Raw genomic sequence first — 12785 nt, forward strand, 5'->3', positions numbered from 1 at the left:
GCCATTGTGTTATTTTATCTCTTACCAGAATTTGATGCTATTAACTTCCCCCGGTTTTGAAATCTCTGTTATGTTGACTTCCATGACAGCACCGTTTACTGGATTTCCTCCTATTCTGCTACTGCTAACTTTTCTTCTGCTTCCTGGTCTGCTCTCCTATCTCTTAATGCCAATGTTCTCCCAAGTTCTACCACATTCCCTCCTTTCTTCCCACTCTATATTCTCTTCTTGTGTGCTAGCCCATGGTTTCCATCACCACCTACATTATGATGTCTTGCAAGTCTTCATTTCTATCTCAAAACTCTCTCCTGAGCTCTAAACAAGTATAATTAAATGTCTATAGGACCCCCCTCACTTGGATTATGCTATAACCATGTCAAATTTGGCATTTCCAACACAAAACTATTGTGTGTTCTGTTGCCCTCACCTCACTGCTAAATGAGAGCTCCCTCTAAGAGTCCCTATTTTGATTTTAAATGCCATTGATAGGGAGTCAAATAAAACATTTAAAAAATTGAATGGACTTTAAAATCGGTGGATATGACAATCTGAGAAAAACAGGCTTGCACTCAAAAGCAGAACCCACAGTACAATGACAATGGAAAAGCAGATGGATCAGTTTAACACCAACATGTATAACTATAAAATGTAGTGAAAAGTAAGCATATGGTTCTTGGTATCTTTTGGATCCCTGAATCATAATATGGTTTGCACTGTGGAGGAAAACCATCTAGGGTTATCACCAAGGAAGGAATGTGCAAGCCCTGAGCATGCTAGCCAAGATTCCCAAACTACCCCCGAGAACATAGCAATACGAGGAAGTGGTTCTGATCACTCTGAGGGAGATATTAGATGAAACCTGGGTGGAATCAAAAAAGGAGCAGGTGGGGAGTCTGCGTGTTCAGTTTATATATACCCAAGTATGTGTATTTCTGTAAGCATTCAGAGGACTCTAAGCAACCCATGTTTTATATATACATATTTTTTTTTTTACCTTTTGCTATGGACTGAACTGTGTCTCCTCCAAAATTTATATGTTGTGCTTTAATCCCCAGTGTGACTGGATTTGAAGACAGAGCTTTTAGGAGGTAATTAAGGTAAAATGAAGTATTAAGGGTGGGGAACCATTTAGATAGGATTGGTGGCCTTATAAGAAAAGGAAGAGACAGAGATCTCTCAGTCCACATGCATGCATGGAGGAAAGGCTATGTGAGCACACAGCAAGAAGATGGCCATCTACAAGCCAGGAAGAGAACCCTCACCAGAACTTGATCAGTTTCACACCCTGATGTGGAACTTCCAGCCTCCAGTACTGTGAGAAAATTAATTTCTGTTGTATAAGCTACCCAGTCTGTCGTATTTCATTACGGTGGCTAGAGAAGACTAAAATATCCTTGCCACCGTCAGAGAGTTGGGCCATACAGACACAACAGTGACACAGGGGATCAATCACCACTGTAAATCCAGTCACCAAATTCAGAAGGCTCAAAATCAACTTTGCCTGCTCCTTCCCTCATCGTTATCTTGAATCAAGTTCTAATGATTCCATCTCTCTGATATCCCTGAAATCCATCTACTTCTATGAATCCCTACCTTAGTTTGAACTTGTAACAGTTTCTATGTCGCCTAATACAATAGCCTCTTAGCTGTCCCTCTTGTTTCTAGGTTTTTATCCCTCCAATTCCTCCTCCACACTGCAGCCAGAGTGACGTTTCCTGATCTCATCACTCCTCAGTTATCAGTGGGTCCCTATTGCTCTTTGGCAAAAGAGTAAGCTCCTTTTTTATTATTATTATTTATGTGCTTAATTTTTGTTTGAGAGAGACAGGATTTTGCTCTGTTGCCCAGGCTTGAGTGCAGATGCATCATCATAGCTCACTGTAGTCTTGAACCCCTGAGCTCAAGCGGTCCTCCCACCTCAGCCTCCTGAGTAACAAGGATTACAGGTATGCACCACCATGCCAGGCTTATTTTTATTTTTTTTTTAAGTTAAAGACAATGTCATGCTATATTTCCCAGGCTGGCCTTGAACTCTCAGCTTCAAGCGATCCTCCTGCCTTGGCCTCCCAAATTGTTAAAACCACAGGCATGAGCCACCAGCTCTTTATTTTCCCATAAAACTTGCTTATAATCTGCCTCCTGCCAATATCTTCACCCTTATTGCTATTCACTAAAACCTAGTTATATGCAACTTTTTATTTTTATTTTTTGTTTCAAACTCATTTTAGGTTCAGGGAGTACATGTGCAGTTTTTCTATGTAGGCAAATTGTATGTCATTTTTAACATGAAGAGTTCTGTGTACAGATTATTTTGTCACCCACATAATAAGCATACTAAATGATAAGTAGTTTTTCAACCCTCATCCTCCTCCCACCCGCCACCCTCAAGTAGGACCCAGTGTCTATTGCTCCCTTCTTTGTGTCTATGTGTACTCAATGTTTAGCCCCCTTCATAAGTGAGAACACATGGTACTTAGTTTTCTATTCCTGCATTAATTAGCTTAGTATAATGGCCTCCAGCTCCATCCATATTGTTGTAAAGGACATGATCTCATTATCTTTTGTAACAGCATAGTATTCCATGGTGTATATGTAACGCCATTGATAGGGATTCCACGTCTTTGCTATTGTAAATAGTACTGCAATGAACATACACGTGCATGTGTCTTCATGGTAGAACAGTTTACATTCCTTTGGGTAGTTGCTCAGTAATGGGATTGATGGGTCAAATGGGAGTTCTGCTTTAAATTCTGCAAACTGCTTTCCACAGTGGCTGTACTATTTTCCCATCTGCAGTGTATAAGAGTTCCTTTCTTCCTGCAACCTCACCGGGTTCTCTTATTTTTTGACTTTTTAATAATAGCCATTCTGACTTTAAGATGGTATCTCGTTGTAGTTTTGATTTACTTTCTCTATCAGTGATGTTGAGCTTTTTTCATACATGAAAAAAGACGTACCAAAAAAGTGGGCCACATGTATGTCTTCTTTGGAGAAGTGTTTGTTCATGTCCTTTGACCATTTTTAAACGGGGTTGTTTTTTGCTTATTGAACTGTTTAAGTTCTTTATAGGTTCTGAATATTAGATCTTTGTTTGATGCATAGTTTGTGAATATTTTCTCACATTCTGTAGGTTGTCTGTTATTTTACTGACAGTGTGTTTTGTTGTGCAGAAAGTCTTTAGTTTAACTAGGTCCCATTTGTCAATTTTTACTTTTGTTGCAATTGTTTTTGGAGACGTTGTCATGAAATCTTTGCCGTGGCCTATGTCCAAAATGGTATTTCCTAGGTTTCTCCTAGGGTTTTTATGGTTTTAAGTTTTATATTTAAGTCTTTAATCCATCTTGGGTTGATTTTCATGTGCGGTGAAAGGAAGGGGTCCAGATTTAGTCTTCTGCATGTGGCTACCAAGTTATGCCAGTGTCATTTATTGAATAGGCCGTCCTTTCCCCATTGCTTGTTATTGTCAACTTTGTTGAAGGTTAGATGGTTGTAGGTGTGTGGCTTCATTTGTGGGTTCCCTAACCTGTTCCATTGGTCTGTGAGTCTGCTTTCACACCAGTATCATGCTGTTTTGGTTACTGTAGCCTTGTAGTAGAGTATGAAGTCAGATAATGTGATGCCTCCAACTTTGCTCTTTTTGCTTAGGATTGCTTTGGCTATTCGAGCTCTTTTTTGTTGTTGTTCCATATGAATTTTAGAATAGTTTTTTTTCTACTCCTGTGAAAAATGTGGTTGGTAGATTGATAGAAGTAGCATTGAATCTGAAATTTGCTTTGGACAGTGTGGCCTTTCAATAATATTGATTCTTCCAGTTCATGGGCATGGAATTTTTTCCTTTTTTTTTCTTTTTGAGATGGAGTCTCACTCTGTCACCCAGGCTGGAGTACAGTGGCATGATATCGGCTCACTGCAACCTCCACCTCTCAGGTTCAAGCAATTCTCCTGCCTCAGCCTCCCAAGTAGCTGGGACTACAGGTGCATGCCACCATGCCTGGCTAATTTTTTTATTTTTAGTAGGACAGGGTTTCACCATGTTAGCCAGGATGGTCTCAATCTCCTGACTTAGTGATCTGCCCACGTCGACCTCTCAAAGTGCTGGATTACAGGCCTGAGCCACTGCGCCTGGACTTTTTTCCATTTTTTTTTTATTTTTATTTTTTTGTATCATCTCTGATTTCTTTGAGCAGTGTTGTAATTCTCATTACCTCCCTGGTTAGCTGTATTCCTAGGTATTTTATTCTTTTTCTTTTTTTTTTTTTTAGTCTTGTTCTGTCGCCCAGGCTGGAGTGCAGTGGCATAATTTTGACTTACTGCAACCTCTGCCTCTTGGGTTCAAGCAATTCTCCTGCCTCAGCCTCCTGAGTAGCTGGGATTGCAGGCACCTGCCACCATGCCCAGCTTTTTTTTTTTTTTTTTTTTTTTTGTATTTTTAGGAGAGACAGGGTTTCACCATGTTAGCCAGGATGGTCTCGATCTCCTGACCTCGTGATCTGCCCTCCTCGGCCTCCCAAAGTGCTGGGATTACAGGCATGAGCCACCACGCCCGGCCAGTATTTCATTTTTTTGTGTGCCAATTGTGAATGAGTCTGCATTCTTGATTTGGCTCTCAGCTCAGATGTTGTTGGTGTATAGAAATGCTGCTGATTTTTGTACATTGATTTTGTATCCTGAAACTTTGCTGAAGTTGTTTATCAGATCTAGAAGTTTTTGGGCAGATACTATGGGGTTTCCTAGGCATAAAATCATATATTCTGTGAAGAGAGATGATAGTTTGTCTTCCTCTTTTCCTATTTGAATGTGTTTTATTTCTTTCTCCTGCTGGAAAGCTCTGGCTAGGACTTCCAGTGCTATGTTGAATAAGAGTGGTGGAACCAGGTTTCCTTGTCTTATTCCAGTTCTCAAGGGTCATAGTTCCATCTTTTGCCTGTTCAGTATGATGTTGGCTGTGGGTAGAACTGGTACCAGCTCTTCATTATAGATCTGGTATAATGTGATTCTGTCTGGACCAGGGCTTTTTCTGGTTGGCAGGCTTTTTATTACTGAATCAATTTAAGAATTTTTTATTGGTCTGTTCAGCGTTTCAATTTCTTCCTGAGATTCTTTCCTCAGCTTGGTCCATGTTGCTGTTTGTACTTCTGATTGTATTATGAAATTCTTGTGGTGAGTTTTTCAGCTCTATCAGATTAGCATGGTTCTTTCTCAAAATGGCCATTTCATCTTCCATCTCTAGCATCCTTTTACTGGATTCATTAAATTATTTGTATTGGGTTTCAATTTTCTCCTGAATCTTGATGATCTTCATTACTATCCAGATTCTTAATTCTATTTCTGTCATTTTGGCCATTTCAGACTGGTTCAGAACCATTGCTGGGGAGTTAATGTAGTCATTTAAAGGTAATAAAACAGGCCGGGCGCTGTGGCTCATGCCTGTAATCCCAGCACTTTGGGAGGCCGAGGCGGGTGGATCACGAGGTCAAGAGATCAAGACCATCCTGGTCAACATGGTGAAACCCCGTCTCTACTAAAACTACAAAAAATCAGCTGGGCATGGTGGCGTGCGCCTGTAATCCCAGCTACTCAGGAGGCTGAGGCAGGAGAATTGCCTGAACCCAGGAGGCGGAGGTTGCCGTGAGCCGAGATCGCGCCATTGCACTCCAGCCTGGGTAACATGAGTGAAACTCCGTCTCAAAAAAAAAAAAAAGAAAGAAAAAGGTAATAAAACACTCTGGTTTTTTGAGATGCCCGAGTTCTCGCACTGTTTCTTTCTTAATTGTAAGGGCTGATGTTCCTTTACTCTTTGAATGTGCTGCCCTTTTAATGGGGCTTTTTCCTTTTATATTCTTTGATGCCCTTGAGGGTTGGACTGTGGTATAAGATGGTTTCAGTCGACTAGCTTCATTTCTGGATAATTTCAAGTGGCCAAGGCTCAGCTCAGCACCCCTGGGCTGCGTGCTAAAACAGTGGGGGACTGGAACCAGGGCCATGGCTTTGTCCTCTGGACCCTTGAAGTTCAGTATTTACTGTGCTGGAGGGGCTAAGATGTTTCCAGTCCACTACCAAGACTCCAGTGGTGTGGGGGTGCTGGCAAAAGCATTTCATTGGGGCTGTGGCAGGGGACCTATGGGCTGGTGGCAGCAAGGCAGTGAGATCTACATACATGCACATGCTCCAGTAGTGGCAGAGTGGTGGGGACTGCATGCATGCACTTGCATCAGTAGCGGCAATATGGCAGGGTCCATGCCTGTGAGCACTGGTGGCAGCAGCAAGATGGGATCCATGTGCATGGTGCACTGCCAGCGGTGGTGCAGCAGAGTCTACATGCATGCCAGCGGCAATAGGGCAGCAGCGTGGCAAGATGCACTCAGGTGTCAGCAATGGGGCAGCACTGTGGCGGGGTTCATGTGTGTGCATGTACACTGGTGGCAGGACAGCGAGGCCTGCATGCACATGCTCACACCAGTGGTGGTGGGGCAGTGGTGGTAAAGTCCATGGGCACTTGTGGCAGTGGAGTGAGCAGCAAGGCCCACATACACACACTCTGGAAAAGCAGTGGGGATAGGCTGCAAGCAAGTACATGCTGGCGAAGCGATGGAGGGAGGCTCTGTGTTGGTGCACATTGGCAGGGGCCTATCTTCTGCTGAAGCTCTCTCATGGTTAGCTGGGCCTGCCAGTGAAGGAGCTATGGCAGCAGTCACCAGGAAGCGTACCAGTTTGTCATCCAAAGCTGTGCTGCAAACAGGTGTGGCCATGCAGGGACCCTGGGAGATGCCAGCAGACAGAAGGGTGTTCGGATCAGACTGGCCCATTCCACAATGAAGACAGCCCTGTTCTGTCCAGGTCCAATAGTTAACAAAGACCAAAGCTATCTACAGGAGCATGGCAAGCCTCAGAAGATGGGCATCCCTGGCCGTGCTCCATTGTGGCCATTCTTGCACCAAATCCTTGGGGCTCCACACAGGCTGGAGTCCTGTTCCTGCCACCTCCCCAAGTACCTATCCCTCTCAGCTCAAATATCTGTCTGGGTCTTGGGTCTCCTGCAGCTAAGATTTCAATGGTCCTTCATGACAATGGGCCACTTCTCACCTATTTAACTCATCTTTTCCCCAGGAGCCACTGCAGATCAGGAATGAGTCCTGATGCTTGGCAGTCCTGTGCAGGATTCCCAGCTTCCTCCCCCTTTAGCCCAGAGTCTGTGTCCTCCCTCTGTCCACTTTCAATGCCTTCCTTCTGAAGATCCATTCAGAGTGTGCCAGTCTTCTTGGTGGTCTCAACTCTGGGTGGGTGATGCTCTTCCTGGTTGTGCCTTGTTGGCCATCTTTGTTCTCCTCTATATTCAACTATTTAAAATTTCTGGCCTTGCCATGTCTTTCCATGTTTTTGCACATGCTTCTCCATCTGCTTTTATGCCTGACTAGCTCATACTCTGACTTTAAGACTAAATTGGCATTGTTTCCTCTGGGAAGCCTTGCCTAACTGTCCTCTTCCCCCAAGGATTGTGTTAGGGACCCTTCCTTTTTGCTCCCATCACAGTAGTACTTACCTATTTCATAGGGCTATAATGAAATATTGTTTTCCCTACTGGCTCATGCACTGAGACCATGAGAAGAGTTTATTATAGTCATGTACATAGCTGGAACAGAGTTGTAAAGATTTGATGAGCAAATGAATGAAATGTGGAAGTGGGGAAAAGAAACAGGCATAACAGGAAGTAGTGCTGACAGAGAAGAGAAGAGGTGCCACCACATACTATACAAATTGCAAAATCTCCCATTCTGTCCATAAAGGTCCACCTTCCACATAATCAATCAGTCAGCAAAGGCAGTTCTTCACAACTGGTCATCTTTTCCAAAAGAAGATGTACCTTAAGAATCCCTCCCAAGAGAAGCTCTACCTTATCTCCCACCAGCCAGGCAGCCTAGCCTTCAGATTCTTTTGGATGTGGAGTAGGTCTTGCACTAGACACTATCACTACACCTATGACTGTCCTCCCTGGCCAATGCCCCAAGCTACTGCACTGCAGCTAGGTCTTAAATTGATTTACAGGACACTCAGGCATGCAAATCTAATCTCCTTTGTGAGGCCTACCCACTGGATAGTGGATGAGAAATAGAAATTGTAGTCCAAAGGAATAAATTTACCTCATATACAGTGGTATTAAGTTCAGTCAATGTCAAAGACATAGTGATACTTCCCTCATATTCCTCTTCAGTCAATCACTTACTGCCCAGCTGTAAGGAGTGTAGTTGGCTGACAGCTGTTAGCATCTTCAGAATCTGCCTTGGCTTTAGAACATAGATCACAATATTCTTGGGACATCTAGAAACTAATGACTGAGCAAAGTGGTGATAAACAAGGTCACACTCCCTGGGGGTGACTCCCAGAGAATGACCAAGCAAAGCAGTGGTACAAGAGCTTAGCTATTCCCACCCAACATGTGACTTCTCTAATGAGCAATCTTTGTTCCAGAGAGCCCCCTCGGGCTGGCAGAGACTTTGCCAAGTCTGCCTTTGTTCTGATGGCTCCCCCTGCTCAATCCTTCTTTGTCGCTAGTTCTTCACAGCTGTTATTCCCTAATAAATTTTTGCATTCTTAACTACTCTGCATCTGCTTCTTTGAGAAGCCAGCCTGTAACTTTTGGTACCAGAAATGGCCCAAGAAAGGAAGCCATAAGGTGCAGTGTAGGTATTGGATTCATCAGCATCAGGCTGGCATTAAGGATCCCATTTCTGGTAGAAGATTATGCACAGAGAGCCCCTCACACAAGACAGAGGCACAATTTTAAATATTTCTCCTGTGGGGTTTCAGGAAAACACACCAGTAAGGAGAATTCATTAGCTCCTGGAATGACTCAAGCATTTCAAATGTATGGGAGAAACGTAAGTAGAAAGAAAATGGAATCTTATACTTTTATTTAGTTACACCGATACCCTGCTGAAGGGAAGTAACAACTAAAAACTAAATGTAAGAGCACAAAGTCTCTTTAACAGCTTACAAAGAAGCCCTAATTTCATGCAATGGGTAAGCATAAAAAGTTGAAGATAAAACCCAGGATTTGATCATTAGAGTGGCTGAACTTCAAGGACAGCTGAATGCTTAACTGAGGCAGGTATGTTATACCAAAGTCAGGGTCCTAGTTGTGAAAACTTAGGACCGTGACACAGGAGACATGGACATCTAAGCGGATGCTCCTGAAGATTTTGATTTCCCAGCCCTCTCCAAAGCTTCTGAACTTGTAGACTTACCTCATGCTTGCCCAATAAGAGCTAGTACTTCTTCTATATAGGAAGATCATACATAGGTCTTTCCACCACAAAGCAATAGTCCTATAAGCAGCAAAACATTTCCACAATCAAGCTGGACCTGGTTGGGGAGGAAAAGGACTATATCCCAAAGGAACTGCCAGCATGTACTGAGAGGAATCAGGGGAGTTCCCATGGGGCTATGTTCTGAAGGTGCTTGACCAACGAGAGCTTTACTGTAAGACTGGATAAGGGAGAGTTTGTTGGTTTGGGGAAACTCTCTTAGGATACAAGACTTAACACCCTAGCAGAGACACCAGAGGTTGGTGTAGCTTGCTGCTAAGGTGGCTCCTATAAGCCTGGAGAAAAAAAACAGCCCACACTGAGTGATGTTAAAATTCTTGAATTGCTGTGGCATATGGCAGAGGAAGAAATGAAAAGGCTGAGAGAAGTGGGCATGCGGGAATGAATATGAAGCCAGAAGATCCACTGGAGGATTATGTCACATAGGAGAACCCAGAAGACACATCATTCCCCTAGACCATGGGGAATACTGATGAAAGTGGCAGCAGGATCACCAAGAAGTTCAGTGGTGGCTCTCCTCTGCAGGCCAGAGCAGATAATAAGAGAGGTGGTCCCTTGATTTGTTGATAGAAATGGGAATTGCCAAACCTCCCCACCCTTGCAATAGAGACCAAGTGATAGCACTTCACCAGCAGAAGCCAAAGGGTTTGTAATTATTGTAACAACACACACAATCAGGTTGGCAACCAAGTGGGTCTGATATGTAGAGAGGCTTAATAGAACACTGCATCCCTAAAGGCAAAATAGATAGCAGCCAAAAGGGTATTGCTTAACATATACGATTTTTTAAAAGAGTAAGCATAAATTAGCAAGAACTAGAGGTCAGTCTCTCCAATTAAAACACCATAATTTCTAGTTCAGTCTCCAGACCTGAGCTAATTTTCCATCCCAGAACATACCTACTGGAGAGATGGCCTTCAACGGGAAGAGCCCTGCATTACAAGACTTTCCCCCAGTACTTACCGAAAGGACCCCATAGTCATCTACATGGGCACATATACTGTACACTTATTGTACCTAAGATACATTTACTGTACACTAGAAAAAGAGGCATATCCAGATAGTAGACCTAGGGTCTGAGTTGACACTGATAACATGCAGACATGAAGCATCGTCCTGTCCCCTTATTAAAGTGGGGTCGTGTGTGTGTCAAGTAATAAAAAGTCCTAGCCAAAGCCTCACCTACAGTGGAGCCACTGGATCTGCTGAATCACATGATGGTCATTTTCCTAATCCCTAAATGTACACTTAGAATGGACAATACTCCAATTAAAACTAATACTCCAATTAAAATATTCAGGAAAGACCTGAGTAGAAATTTCTCAAAAGAAGACATACAAATGGCTAACAGGTATGTGAAACAAGGCTCAACAACAGCAACCATCAGAGAAATGCAAATCAAAACTACAATGAGGCCCTTTCTCCCCACCTAGCGCTGCTGGGCCTGCAGGTCTCTGTCGAGCTGCGGACGCCGGTCTCTGTTCCGCAGGATGGGGTTTGTTAAAGTTGTTAAGAATAAGGCCTACTTTAAGAGATACCAAGTGAAATTTAGAAGACGACGAGAGGGTAAAACTGATTACTATGCTCGGAAACACTTGGTGATACAGGATAAAAATAAATACAACACACCCAAATACAGGATGATAGTTCGTGTAACAAACAGAGATATCATTTGTCAGATTGCTTATGCCCGTATAGAGGGGGATATGATAGTCTGTGCGGCATATGCACACGAACTGCCAAAATATGGTGTGAAGGTTTGCCTGACAAATTACGCTGCAGCGTATTGTACTGGCCTGCTGCTGGCCCGCAGGCTTCTCAATAGGTTTGGCATGGACAAGATCTGTGAAGGTCAAGTGGAGGTGACTGGTGATGAATACAATGTGGAAAGCATTGATGATCAGCCAGGTGCCTTTACCTGCTATTTGGAGGCAGGCCTTGCCAGAACTACCACTGGCAATAAAGTTTTTGGTGCCCTGAAGGGAGCTGTGGATGGAGGCTTGTCTATCCCTCAGAGTACCAAGCGATTCCCTGGTTATGATTCTGAAAGCAAGGAATTTAATGCAGAAGTACACCGGAAGCACATCATGGGCCAGAATGTTGCAGATTACATGCGCTACTTAATGGAAGAAGATGAAGATGCTTACAAGAAACAGTTCTCTCAATACATAAAGAACAGCGTAACTCCAGACATGATGGAGGAGATGTATAGGAAAGCTCATGCTGCTATACGAGAGAATCCAGTCTATGAAAAGAAGCCCAAGAAAGAAGTTAAGAAGAAAAGGTGGAACCGCCCCAAAATGTCCCTTGCTCAGAAGAAAAAGATCGGGTAGCTCGAAAGAAGGCAAGCTTCCTCAGAGCTCAGGAGCGGACTGCTGAGAGCTAAACCAAACAATTTTCTATCAGGATTTTTCAGATAAAGACAATAAACTTATGGACAGCAACTAAAAAAAAAAAAGAAAAAACTACAATGAAATATCAACTCACCCCAGTTAAAATGGCTTATATCCAAAAGATAGATAGGTAATAAATGCTGGTTAGGAATTGCTGAAAAGGGAACCCTTATACACTGGTGGTAGGAATGTAAATTAGTATAATCACTACAGCAAACAGCTTGGAGTTTCCTCAGAAAACTAAAAATAGAGTTACCATGTAATCCAGCAATCCCACTTCTGGGTATATACCCAAAAGAAAGGAAGTCAGCTTATCAAAGAGGTATCTGCACTCCTATGTTTGTTGCAGCACTGTTCACAATAGCTAAGATTTTGAAGCAACATAAATGTCCATCAACAGATGAATGGGTAAAGAAAATGTGGCACATATACACAATGGAGTACTATTCAGCCATAAAAAAGAATGAGATCCTGTCATTTGCAATAACATGGATGGAATGAGAGGTCATTATGTTAAGTGAAATAAGCCAGCCACAGAAAGACAAACATTGCCTGCTCTCACTTATTTGTGGGAGCTAAAAATCAAAACAATTGAGCTCATGGACATATAGAGTAGAATAATGGTTACCAGATGCTGAGAAGGATAGTAGGGCTTTGGTGGTGGAAATGGAGATAGTTAATGTATACAAAAAAATAGAACAAATAAGATAGAGTTTTGGGATCGAGACCATCCTGGTCAGCATGGTGAAACCCCGTCTCTACTAAAAAAATACAAAAAATTAGCTGGGCATGGTGGCACGTGCCTGTAATCCCAGCTACTAAGGAGGCTGAGGCAGGAGAATTGCCTGAACCCAGGAGGCGGAGGTTGCGGTGAGCTGAGATCGCGCCATTGCACTCCAGCCTGGGTAACAAGAGCAAAACTCCGTCTCAAAAAAAAAAAAAAGATAGAGTTTTGGTTGCACAGCAAGGTGATTATATTCAATAATAATTTAGCTGTACATTATAAAATAACTTAAAAAGAATAACTGGATCTTTTGCAACATTAATGGTAAATGCTTTAGGTGATGGA

General features: G+C 42.9%; 1 pseudogene across 1 annotated transcript; it reads left to right on the plus strand.

Annotated features, from left to right (window-relative positions):
• Positions 1 to 10732: 10732 nt before the first annotated feature.
• Positions 10733 to 11788, plus strand: LOC116536642 (annotated as a pseudogene). The gene has a single exon (XR_004262737.1). The product of XR_004262737.1 is annotated as a 60S ribosomal protein L5 pseudogene (transcript).
• Positions 11789 to 12785: the final 997 nt, after the last annotated feature.

Source organism: Sapajus apella, unplaced genomic scaffold, assembly GCF_009761245.1.
Source record: "Sapajus apella isolate SASKATOON/1434 unplaced genomic scaffold, GSC_monkey_1.0 scaffold102, whole genome shotgun sequence".
In the NCBI taxonomy this organism is placed as follows: domain Eukaryota; kingdom Metazoa; phylum Chordata; class Mammalia; order Primates; family Cebidae; genus Sapajus; species Sapajus apella.